This window comes from Nelumbo nucifera, chromosome 4 (assembly GCF_055504915.1).
Source record: "Nelumbo nucifera cultivar China Antique chromosome 4, China Antique-T2T, whole genome shotgun sequence".
Classification (NCBI taxonomy): domain Eukaryota; kingdom Viridiplantae; phylum Streptophyta; class Magnoliopsida; order Proteales; family Nelumbonaceae; genus Nelumbo; species Nelumbo nucifera.
Window position 1 is genome coordinate 36,929,548 of NC_142652.1, and position 11,981 is coordinate 36,941,528.

The following is an 11,981-nucleotide window of genomic DNA, read 5'->3' on the forward strand; positions in this document are numbered from 1 at the left end:
ATTTGCCTGGTTGTACATCATTGTCACTAGACTTGATATATGCAACTTTCTCCTTGTCTTCATATACAATCACGTGTTCGTTATCTTCATAGTCATCATTAATTAATTATCTAAAGCATTTTTCCAAATCATTTTTGACCCAGTTAAAGAGATCATTGTCATCAGAAATGGATGTCCAAAGTAAGTGGAGCCATATACAACTTTAGACCGATAACTTCTCCCAAGGATCGATCAGATGGTAAAATCAATAATTGTAATTCTCACTGACTTAATTGACTGTTCAAACTCCTATCTATCTATATATATATATTGATGGATGATTATATATAAGACATATTTAATTAAGGCTTCCTCTTTTTATCATATTGAGCACAAAAATATACAAAAATCTAAAATTGATTTGAGAATGACAATTTGGCTAATACCTAAATATCTTCTATATATATGACAATCAAGTTCCGTAGAAGGTGGGGCACTCGGCAAAGTTTGTACGTAATTGTAGTTAAGGGTGTCAATGGACCGTCCATCCAGTCCAAAATCAATTTAGACGGATTGGATGAACCAAAAAGAGATAGTAGATTGGATCAACCTAGTCCAAAATATTTATTAAATTGGACTGGACTTGGTTCTTCTATAATAAATTTATATTGTTGGATTAAGCCAATATCCAGTCTATTGGTATAAGATAAGCATATAGGTGTCAATGGATTGAGTTTGAGTTGAAATAAATCTAAATTAATTGAACAAATTGAACGATTTGAATATTGAATTAGATTGGTCCAAAATGGTTCATGTTATTCATTGGATCGGATTAGACCTGATCCATTTGTAATGGACTCACATTAGACTGGATTGTATTGGATTGGACCAAAACATTCCAATCAACACCCCTAATTGTAGCAACCACTGGCCTAAGATTTTCGCCCTCTCAACCCCCACTTGCTCCCGCACTTTCAAATTAGCATATATAGAAAAAAGTTCCTGAGAGAGAGAGAGAGAGAGAGAGAGTCCATTATTGTTGTCATTAGAACCAAGTAAGCTGTTTAAACAAACATCATACTCGGTTAGACTATATATGTCGATTGATGAATAATATTTACAGCTTCCTCTTTCATCAAGATGAGCACACAACTGTCTTCTTCAAAGACAATTCAGGCAGTTCAGAAATCCCAATTTTGGTATGACAATATGTTGAATTGCTATCATGCACTGGTACCTTCTCATGTCAGAAACAAATTTCCGGTTCTCAGTTTGATTGAACAACAATTTGGTAAAGTCGGGTTTCACAATGTTTTGTTTGGATTTCTATTGTGCCGAAAAAAGGGGTTTTATTGTTCAGTTCACCCTCACAAATCTTAACTCCACTGTACAATAAGGGTAGATGTCAGCTCGGAATTAATGTCAATAGGCAGGTTGGTATTGGACTATTGGTGTTTAAGTGGAGGTATTTAAAATTTTGAATTGTAATAGATTTACAGTGAAATTCAGAATTCTGAGCTAGGGTGCAGTGTAATTATTCCATCCTCACAACGTTGAAAGAAGAGAACAAAGTAGGACATATATAATAAATAGTTTGTTATTATACAATTATCTTTTCTTTTCTTTTCAATATTTGTTTACATACAATTAAGCTGTATTTGGTTTGAAGGAAAAATAGGAAAAGGAAGGGAATTAGGTTATGTTTGGTTTGAAGGAAAAGGTAGGGAAAGGAAGGGAAATATAAGAAAACCTTTATAAAACTTGTATAGCTTTCTCTGCTTTTCCCTTCTTTTCCCTACTTTTTTCTTCAAACCAAACACAGTTTTAAGCTTTACAAACCTTGTATAGGTTTTCTCTACTTTTTTCTTCCTTTGCTTTCTTTTTCCTTCAAACCAAGCATAACCTTAAAGAACTGGAAATAAAGGATGAAGAGAAAGATAACCCCATCTTAATATGCTTTTATATATATATATATATATATATATAAGGATATTGTAATTCACAAAAGCAAATGGGTGACATCTTGTTGCCTCTTCTATATATCCAACTTTCCCAGGCCTCAGGGTATCTGAGTTTCCGGTGGATTGGCAATTGGTTCAGAGGGATATGGCGGATATGTCCTTTTTGCCAATTCTGAGAGCATCCTGTCGAAACAGAAAATATGTGTTAGACTGTTAGCATCTCGGCGATATGGTAAATTCAGTCCTTGCAGTAGGCTTCATAGAAGACAATATAGGTTGAATCACAACATGAACCTTACATACCTTTGATGCAATAAAGACAATAGGAGGATAAGAAAACATAAGCGCCAGAAAATCAACAGCCCCATCTTTGTTTTCTCTTCTTCTGGTGCTTGGAGCCCCATCCTAACCCTGCTACTTATATGCATCCATTTCACCCATTTCTACCCTTAATTTGTATCAAATATATCAGACCAAGTCAATTTCAAATGTTTCCAAGTCTAGGCCATTTTGTCAACTGATCAATTTATTTGTATCTGTATTTATTAGATGTATATGATGGATAAAATGTTATTCTATATCAATACACACATCCTCACATGAAGACTGGTTAGGATGCAATTTGAGCAGGTTCGAGTTGGGATTTTATTAAAATTTCAACATAAATTCGGCTCCGATATTTTCAAAATTGAAGAAAGAACCTTCTCCGGGCCAAATCTGACTAACAAAAATTATATACGTAAAAAGAGTATAAACAATGCCTTTTGTAAAGATAATTGGCAATATTATTTTGCATATATATTTAAAAGGGTGTCCTTAAAATTTGGCAAAAGTTAAACCCAAATCCGGTCCATGAATAAATCTAAATATGACATAGGTTTGTGTATATATATATATATATAGCAAGATCCACTTCCGTGGCAAACCCATGTGAATCGTCTTTTGCAATTTTATATGTAAATCTCTCTCCATCAAATAAAGCATATAAATATAGAGATATTCTCGATGCAAGGCTGTAAAAGTCGCTCCAATGAACTTTGCCCTGACTGAAGCCCAACTCATATACAGCCACATACTAACTTATTATTGTTGCAGGGAGTACTTTCGTATGGACTAACAATTTTTTGGGGCTCTACTGTGTATATATATATATGGCAAAGTTACTATAGCTATGCCGATCTTTTAAGCTTGAATTAAATTTCAATTCCTCGCTTGATTAAACTGTTTGATTGATTTTGTGATACAAAATTTCTCCTTTTCCTCTGTTGTAAATTTGTTGGGTACGATGCATAATAAGACGTCCCCACACTTGAAAAAACAAAAGTCCACTGCACAAACTCAAACACCAACACACTCTTTATAATAAAAGGAAGTTGTTTAATTAAAATTAATAATTTATGCGTTTTTTTTTTTTACATGTTTTAATCAAATAAGTGAAAATTCGGTTATTTGTTCATGTTATTTTACTTATTTATATAACAAAAAATCGAGGGAGAATTTGCATTTTTATGTATAAAGAGAGTTTGGATTCTCAAAATCCAACCTGTTAAGGGTTTTGGGGCAAATAATTGTTAGAAGGTATAGGAAGACGAATAAGAACAACAATTTACAAAACCCTCCCCAAACCCATCGCATTGTCATCCCCACACCAAACTAGAGTGCATATATTCCCAAATGCAGCAAAAATGTCTCATTTGCATGTTGACGGGAGAATGATCTATTGCTTGGCGACCTCAAATGAATTACTACGGAGACAATAGAGTTTTGTATTTTGTCAAGAAAAATGAAAATGAAAAAAAAAAAAAATCTTGAATGTAAAAATCAAATTTTTCAAAACAGGGGTTAATTACTTAAAGTAACCTCGATTTAAAAACGTAGATAAAGACCCCTAGAATTTAAAAACATACTTAAAAGTACGCAGAAGTTTCAAATATTCAGAGGTTCGTCAAGTCTTGTAATTGAATTGGGAAAAAGACTTTTTTTGTCCTTAATTATTATTTTTCAAAACATACCACTATTTTACATTTCTAGTACTCAGCCTCCCACCTAAAAGCTTTATTTCTTTTAATCTTCATTGGATTTGCACCCCAGTTTTATGACGTTTTTTACATATCCCAGATTTATTTTCCCTCTATTTCTACAACCGAATCTAAGGTTGTTGTGGGTTTTGAATCTCTTGCAATTCTAATTTAAATTCTTAATAATAAAATCCTTATTATTTAATAATTTTAAAACGAAGTCGACAGAATGAGTTCATGTGTGCTGAACGTATAAACGAGTTCATACAGAGCAACACCTGAATGGGTTTCACTGAGGGGTTTTACACTCGCATAGAAGCAGCACATATGTACTCGCTTTTTTATTCTTTTTTCGTTGCTTTTTTTTTTTTTTTTGAAGAAAGCTTTGATTATTACTGAGGTTTAATTGATTTCTCCTCAGAAATCATGCCTAGAAAAAGGAACACAACGATTTATGGCTATATAAATATTTGTGTATATGGATCTGTGTAGATGCTCCATTAATGTTTGCATTAGAAATTTAGAAGAACTGATTATTCTTTTAATTTATTTCTTATGTCAACTTGGAAGAGGGAGTTGGGAGGGTGGATATCCGACCTTCCAGGAATGTATTAATCCAAATCTGACAGTGTGTACGATAGATTTATTGCGGCTCTTGCTCACAGGAAAATTAACTTGGAAACGTTTTTGGAAGATTAAGCATATCCCACCACGTATTCATATGTTGTTGTGGAGGATCTTAACCAACTCCTTCCCAACCTTGTATAGTCTCTCAAAACGTTCTTTAACCATCCAAGGGTGGTGCTCTATTTCCATAGTCTCTCCTAGTGTCTGGATCGCAGCCATCTTCGTGCCTCGGACGTGGCGTTCACAAACATGGAGTTCAAGCTGCCTCTGCAGAGGTAGAGAGGTACAGGGAGCACAACATGCGGCGGTTCACGGGTGGGAGGATTTGATATACGAGAAGAAAAATTGGGTAAGCCTGAATGCGGGTGTGTTCCTCATCCAAAACTGTCAGGTGGTCAATGGTAGGGGGTGTCAATGGACTGGTTTTGATTTGGACCCAATTCGATCTAAATCTTATTAAATTGGATTTGGATGGTCCATTGTAATTATTGGATTGGGCCAATTCAAAATAAATTGGTCCATATTTTTATTGGTTTGAATTAGACCTAAATCAAATTTCCAATAATCCGATCATGATGCCAAACCCTTGTCCAATTTGAAATCAATCAAACTGAAAACAACATAAATTCACTTTTATGAAAGTAATTTTACGAAAACATTTTTATAAAAATAATTTTATGAAAAGTATTTTTACGAAAGCACTTTTTATCCTCTCCCCCACTTTTTACCTATATCTATCTAAAGAAAGTTTGAATTAAAATATTATGAATTATAACACAAAACATAATTATAGTAGATATGATAATAATATTCATATTATTAATAATTTTATATTTTTACAAAATTTATCATGAAATTATGTATTAATAATATAAATTATAAATTTACAGATTTTTCAATTCAAATTTAATTGAAATCATAAAAATTTAACATTAAAAAACTAAAATATTATTTCAATATTTAAATATCTTAAATAACAAAATACTATAAATAGCTAACCAATTATATAACAAAATATTTAATACTACATAACAACTTTACAATAAATAAAATTCAAACAACTAAAATTTTAAATTATTTAATGCATTATTTAGATATTTAAATAACACAAGATTTTAAATAACTAAATTTTTAGCATAAATAAATTTTAAATTGTTAGAATAATGAAATTCTGTAATAAATTTAAAAGATTCTTAAAATTATAGAAATAATTATAATAGATCTCATTAGTATGAAAATTAATAATAATTTAATATTTTACAAAATTAATCACCAAATTATGTAATAATAGTATAAATTATAATCTTAAGGATTATTAAGTTCAATAAATGATTAATATTTTTAAAATTTTAAATAATGATATTATTTAAATAAATAATAATATTGTAAATAACTAACTTCACTTATATCAATTAATAAATTTCAAAAAATTAATAATTATTAATAATAATTTTTTAATCTTAATTCATATTCATTATATATTATATATACTAAAATTAATATTTATTATATTTTTTGCAATTATTTATTATATTTTTATACATATTTGGAATAATTATGTATAAATATATTTTTCTTTTGATATTTAATAGAAACTTTTCAATAATTATTGAAGATTAAACTACTATTATTTAACTTTTTAAATTTAATTTATTATACATATTGTATTTTTTATAAGTTTATTTTTAGTAATTATGTATTTTTGTTATGAGTTATCAATTAATATTTATTAGAGATTAAACTGTTATTTGAGATTACACTATTTATTGAGTAGTTTAATATATTTTTAGTATTTATTTTATATTTGTTGTTATTATATTTATTGCATTTTTATGAGTTACTATTATATTTTCATTATATATTTATTTCCAATAATTATTTTCATTATAAATTTACAATTATTATTGGATATTAATATTTCTTATATATTAGAGATTAAGCTATTAATTTAGCTGAAGTCCGGAGTGTTTATGGGTCTGTTTGGTTTGGTTGTTTGCTATTTAGCCAACCAAATCGACCTGGTCAAGTTGGGGAGTAGGTAGCCGAAAACCAACTAAGCATTAGTGAAAACCAACCAGCTTAGGTTGTATCTGTTTGGGTCAATTTTTAGTTTAATCGGTAAAATCATATTTATATATATTTTAAATATATAGGGTCAGCCTAGTTGGGTTTTGGTTAGTTTGCAAATGGCCAAATTGAAACTGATCCAAACTCTGCCCACGTAGTATTATGCAAGGGGAGATGTTCCCAATTCACGGGGTAGTGTGTTGTGGGAAAACGTGGGCAAGAGATTCGGAGTCCAAAATAATATCTAGGTCTCCAAGTTGATATTCAAGGTGAACCAAAACGTTAGTTAATATAAGGAAAATTGTCTAAAACTCACCATGAGTTTTTAGTATTTCTCTTATATTCACCACAACTTTTCAAAATGTCTAAAACTGACCATGTCAATAAGTTTTTATTTTCCAAAACTCACCTTCCGTTAGTGCATGTAAATGTTTCTTAACAAACGTATCCATGCCAACATAAATAACAATTTTCATGACCAAATAACCCTTGAATGGTGAGTTAGAGGAAAAATGGTCTTTTTCAGTTTTCAATTTTCTTTTTTTTTTTGCATTTTAGTGTTTTGTTATAATTTCTAACGTTTTTTATAATTTATGTTTTTTAACATTTTTCTATTTTCTACAATCTATAAATTTTCCTAGTGATCTAGCAGACTAATCAAATAGCTTTGAGCCTTTGACATTTCGTCATTCTACTTTTCTTTTTAGTGTTCATTCACATAGAACCAGGGCAAGGGTAAACATTGCAAATCAGTCACTACAAGAAAAATGACTTTTAGCGGCAGTGACTGCCGCTAAAAGTATATATATATTTTTTCAAATAACCAATTTTTTTTCTAATTTTATCAAACTACCTGCTTTCTCTAAATTCATTTATACCGAAATAAAATACAAAAAATAAAAAAAAAACATCAATTACAAGATAATTTGATCAAGATCAGAATTCATCCCAAAAATTTTTCATTAATAAATATGAAAAATAATTTATTGATTAATGTTTGCATTGGGGAGATTTTCTCCTTGGTCATGTACAAAAGTAAATTTGTATATGCATTGGAGTGGCAAAGTAGATGCTTAATTTGCAAATTGATCGAGTTGAAGAGATTGATTCAATGTCAATGTGCTTTTCCTGCAGGCTGCTTTGAAAACCAGAGATTTTAAGCTTGAATACTAGTCCTTTCGCCATTCAACGGCTTTGAAATATATTTTACCTTCCCACTTCTTTGTAACCACTAACCAGCAATGTGATTTAATTTAGACTTGGGATCTGGCGATGTTACAGTAGAGAATGTCAACCAGATAGGCCCCCAATTATCCTTACATATGCTAGGAGAGGAGAAGGGCAGCGTAAGCCAGGTCAGTAGTCGGTTAAGGAGGGAAATGTTTAGATATTGGTGTGCTTATTGTAGCTATGCCAGCTAGGGCTTATTGTAGCTATGCCAGTTGGGCATTCCTAGAAGGAGTTAGTTATGATGACAGGAGGGAATAAGAAGGGAGTCTGGGGATAGGGAGGGATCATTCTGGTGTGAGGAATATTTTGAGTGTTTGGGAGAGTCGGCAGTCTCTCGAAGAACCGACCAAATGTTATTACCTTCCATTGAATGAATACAAGTTTCTTTTCATTTGTGTTGTGTATTTTTGCTATGTGTCTGAGAATTGTGTGTGAAATCTCCGGGACATATCAGTGGTATCAAAGCCCGTCTTTCCTCGGCCATGGTGACAGTTAAGGAGGTGGCATCGCAGGTGGAGGGATTCGAAGAACGCTTGTCTTCTCTGCATTCTGATTTTTGTTTGGAGATGGATGGCTTATGTAATGATTTTCAGCGTCTCGATCCAGCTAAGGTAGCAGTTGGTCTTTCGAAGATCTCGTCTCTGGAGAGCTCTGTACAATCTCTAGAAGAAGGCGTTCAAGATCTGGTGAAACATTTTGATCTGTTGCTTCATTAATGTGATCTTCCTCAGGGATCTTCGGCTCCTTTATCTACTACTGACATTTCTCCTCCACTTCTCGCATCGAGTCGTGCTGCTGACAAAGGGAAGAGTACGGCATTTCCGACGTCTTCTTTGATGCCGGTGTCGGAACATGCTTCTGATTCACCTCCTCGGAAGTTGGAGTTGCCTATTTTTGATAGGGAGAATCCAGACGACTGGCTTTTTCGTGCTGAGCGCTATTTTGAGATTAATGGATTGCTGCCGATGGAGCGTTTGCGAGCTGCCGTTGTATGTTTAGAGGGCGATGTATTGGCTTGGTATTACTGGGAAGATGGTCGGTGACCTTTTCGTGGCTGGGAAGAATTCAAAGAGCTCCTCCTTGAACGTTTTCGATCAACTCAGGAAGGTAATTTACAGGAGCAGCTCTTCTCGTTACATCAATCTTCTACTGTTAAAGAATACCACCGCCAATTCGAGGTTCTCTCTGCTCCCTTACGTGGCCTGCCGGAATCAGTCCTTGAAGCGGCGTTTGTTAATGGGTTGCGTCTAGATATCCAGACCGAGCTCTGACAGATGGAACCCATTGGGTTGATTAGGAAAATGGTCGCGGCCCAGAAGATTGAGGATAAGAATCAGGCCCTTTCGGTGTATCAATCGGGTTTATTTCCTCGTTGGCCCACATCATCCCCCTCTAGAGCTTATTTTAATTCACATGTTTCGCATGTGACTACTTCTGCTGTCACTCGACCTACACGTGCCGCGATCCCTTCTTCTTCTTCATTGGTTCCTACTATTAAGTCCTCACCACCGACTTTCAAAAAAATGACCGATAAAGAGATGCAGCAGAAGCGTAAGAAGGGTCTATGTTTCCATTGCGACGAGAAATACAGTCCTGGTCATCGTTGTGCTCAGAAATCACTTCAGGTTTTATGGGTCCAGGATGATGTGGAGGAAATTGCTTCTGAGGTGTCTAATTTGGACAGCACTTCGACTAACATTGAAATTGCTCCGGCTCTAGATTCGGCCGTGCTTTGTGTTTCATCTCTTGTGGGCTTGTGTGCTGCTAATTCCCTTAAGATGCGTGGACGCATTTTGTCGCGTGAGGTAGTCTTATTGGTAGACTCGGGTGCATCCCACAATTTTATCTCGGAAGCTTTAATTGAGGAGTTGAAATTGCCCCGTACTCCTACACACGAGTTTGGAGTTAAGATGGGTAATGGCGACGAGGTGAGAACTTCTGGAGTTTGCCGTCAGGTTTGCCTCAACTTACCTGAATTAGATGTCATTGCAGATTTCTTCCCTTTGAAATTGGGCTCTATGGACGTCATTCTTGGTTTTCATTGGTTAGCATCTCTCAGTGATTCAGTGATGAATTGGGGTAACATGTCTATGAAGCTCAATTTGGGGGGTATCTGTGTGAAATTGCAGGACAACCCTTCTCTCTGCAATTTCATCATTCTTGGTTTGCACGCTATGATGCGTAACTTGCAACATGAGGGACAAGGGGTTTTGTTGGAACTGAGACAATTGCAGGTGGTGGATTCTTCTTTGGACTCTGCCTTGTCTACACCCTTGTTTCTGCCAATTTCTTATTTACTGGATGAGTTCAAAGATGTTTTTGATATGCCTACGGGTTTACCCCTTACTCGGGCTACGGAGCATGCTATTGTCTTGCATGAAGGCACTTCCCCTATCTCTGTTTGTCCTTACAGATACCCTTAGTTCCAAAAAGATGAAATTGAACAACTTGTCTCTGAGATGCTGGTTGTGGGTATTATTCAGCCAAGTACAAGTCCCTACTCGAGCCCGATCCTTTTAGTCAAGAAAAAGGACGGAAGCTGGCGTTTCTGTGTTGATTACCGAGCCCTTAACCGTACCATGGTTTCGGATAAGTTTCCCATTCCAATTATCGAAGAACTTCTCGATGAGCTTCATGGTGCTTCTATTTTCAGCAAAATTGATCTTAAATCGGGCTACCATCAGATTCGTGTCCGCAATGAGGATATTCCCAAGACCACATTTCGCACACACGAGGGCCATTATGAGTTCCTTGTCATGCCCTTCGGTCTTACTAATGCGCCATCGACTTTTCAGTCGTTAATGAATATTGTTTTCCATGATTTCCTCTGGCGCTTTGTTCTGGTGTTTTTCGATGATATTCTGGTCTATAGTGCTTTCGAAGCTGCCCATTTGGATCACCTTCAACAGGTCTTTTCTGTGTTGCGTGCCCACTGTCTTTTTGCTAACTCAAAGAAATGTATCTTTGCTCAGCCTAGCATTGAATACCTGGGTCATATTATCAGTGTGACTGGTGTTTCTGCTGATCCTTCTAAAATCCAGGCCATGGTGAATTGGCCCCAACCATCTTCACTTAAAGCTCTTCGCGGTTTTCTGGGATTTACGGGCTATTATCGCCGTTTTGTGCGTAACTACAGTAAAATAGCATGGCCATTGACACAAACAGCTTAAAAAGGATGCCTTCTCATGGAATGCAGAAGCTGAGAATGCTTTTCAGGAGTTGAAATGGGCTATGACGACAGTACCTGTGTTGGCCCTTCCGGATTTTTCCCAGCCCTTCTTGATCGAGATAGATGCATCCGGTGTGGGTCTTGGTGCGGTATTGATGCAGAATAATCGCCCTATAGCTTTTTACAGCCACAAGCTTAGTCCATCTGCACAGTCTAAATCTGTTTACGAGCATGAATTAATGGCCATTGTCTTTGCCATTAAAAAGTGGCGCCCCTATCTTCTTGGTAGGCGCTTTATTGTACGTATCGACCAGTGTAGTCTTAAGTATCTATTGGGGCAGTGGGTTGTCGAAGGAGAGCATCATAAGTGGCTCCTTAAGCTTATGAATTATGATTTTGAGATTCAGTACAAACCTGGTACTAAAAATGCCGTGGTTGACGCTCTTTCTAGAATTCCTGCTGAAATGCACTTAAATTCTCTTACAGTCCCTATTTTTCTTGATTTTGATGACCTTAAGGAGCAAGTTGATGCTAATTCTTTTTTGGCCAACATTAAAAATGTTATACAGTAGGATCCTGCTACCTATCCTGCCTACTCTTTAGTTGGGGATCACCTTTGTTATCATGGTAAATTGGTTCTGCCTGCTTCTCCATTTATTCCCCTCTTACTTAAAGAGTTTCATTTTGGTGTTGTGGGGGGTCACGCTGGTATCCGCCGGACATATCAGCGTATAGCAGCTGAATTTTATTGGAGGGGGATAAAATGTTATGTTCAAGAGTTCGTACAGGCTTGTGATGTGTGTCAACGCAGTAAATATGAAGCCATGTCTCCTGCTGGCCTTTTGCAACCTTTACCCGTTCCTAATCAGATCTGGGAGGATATTGCTATGGACTTCATTAAGGCTCTTCCTTAGTCTAAGGGATTTGATA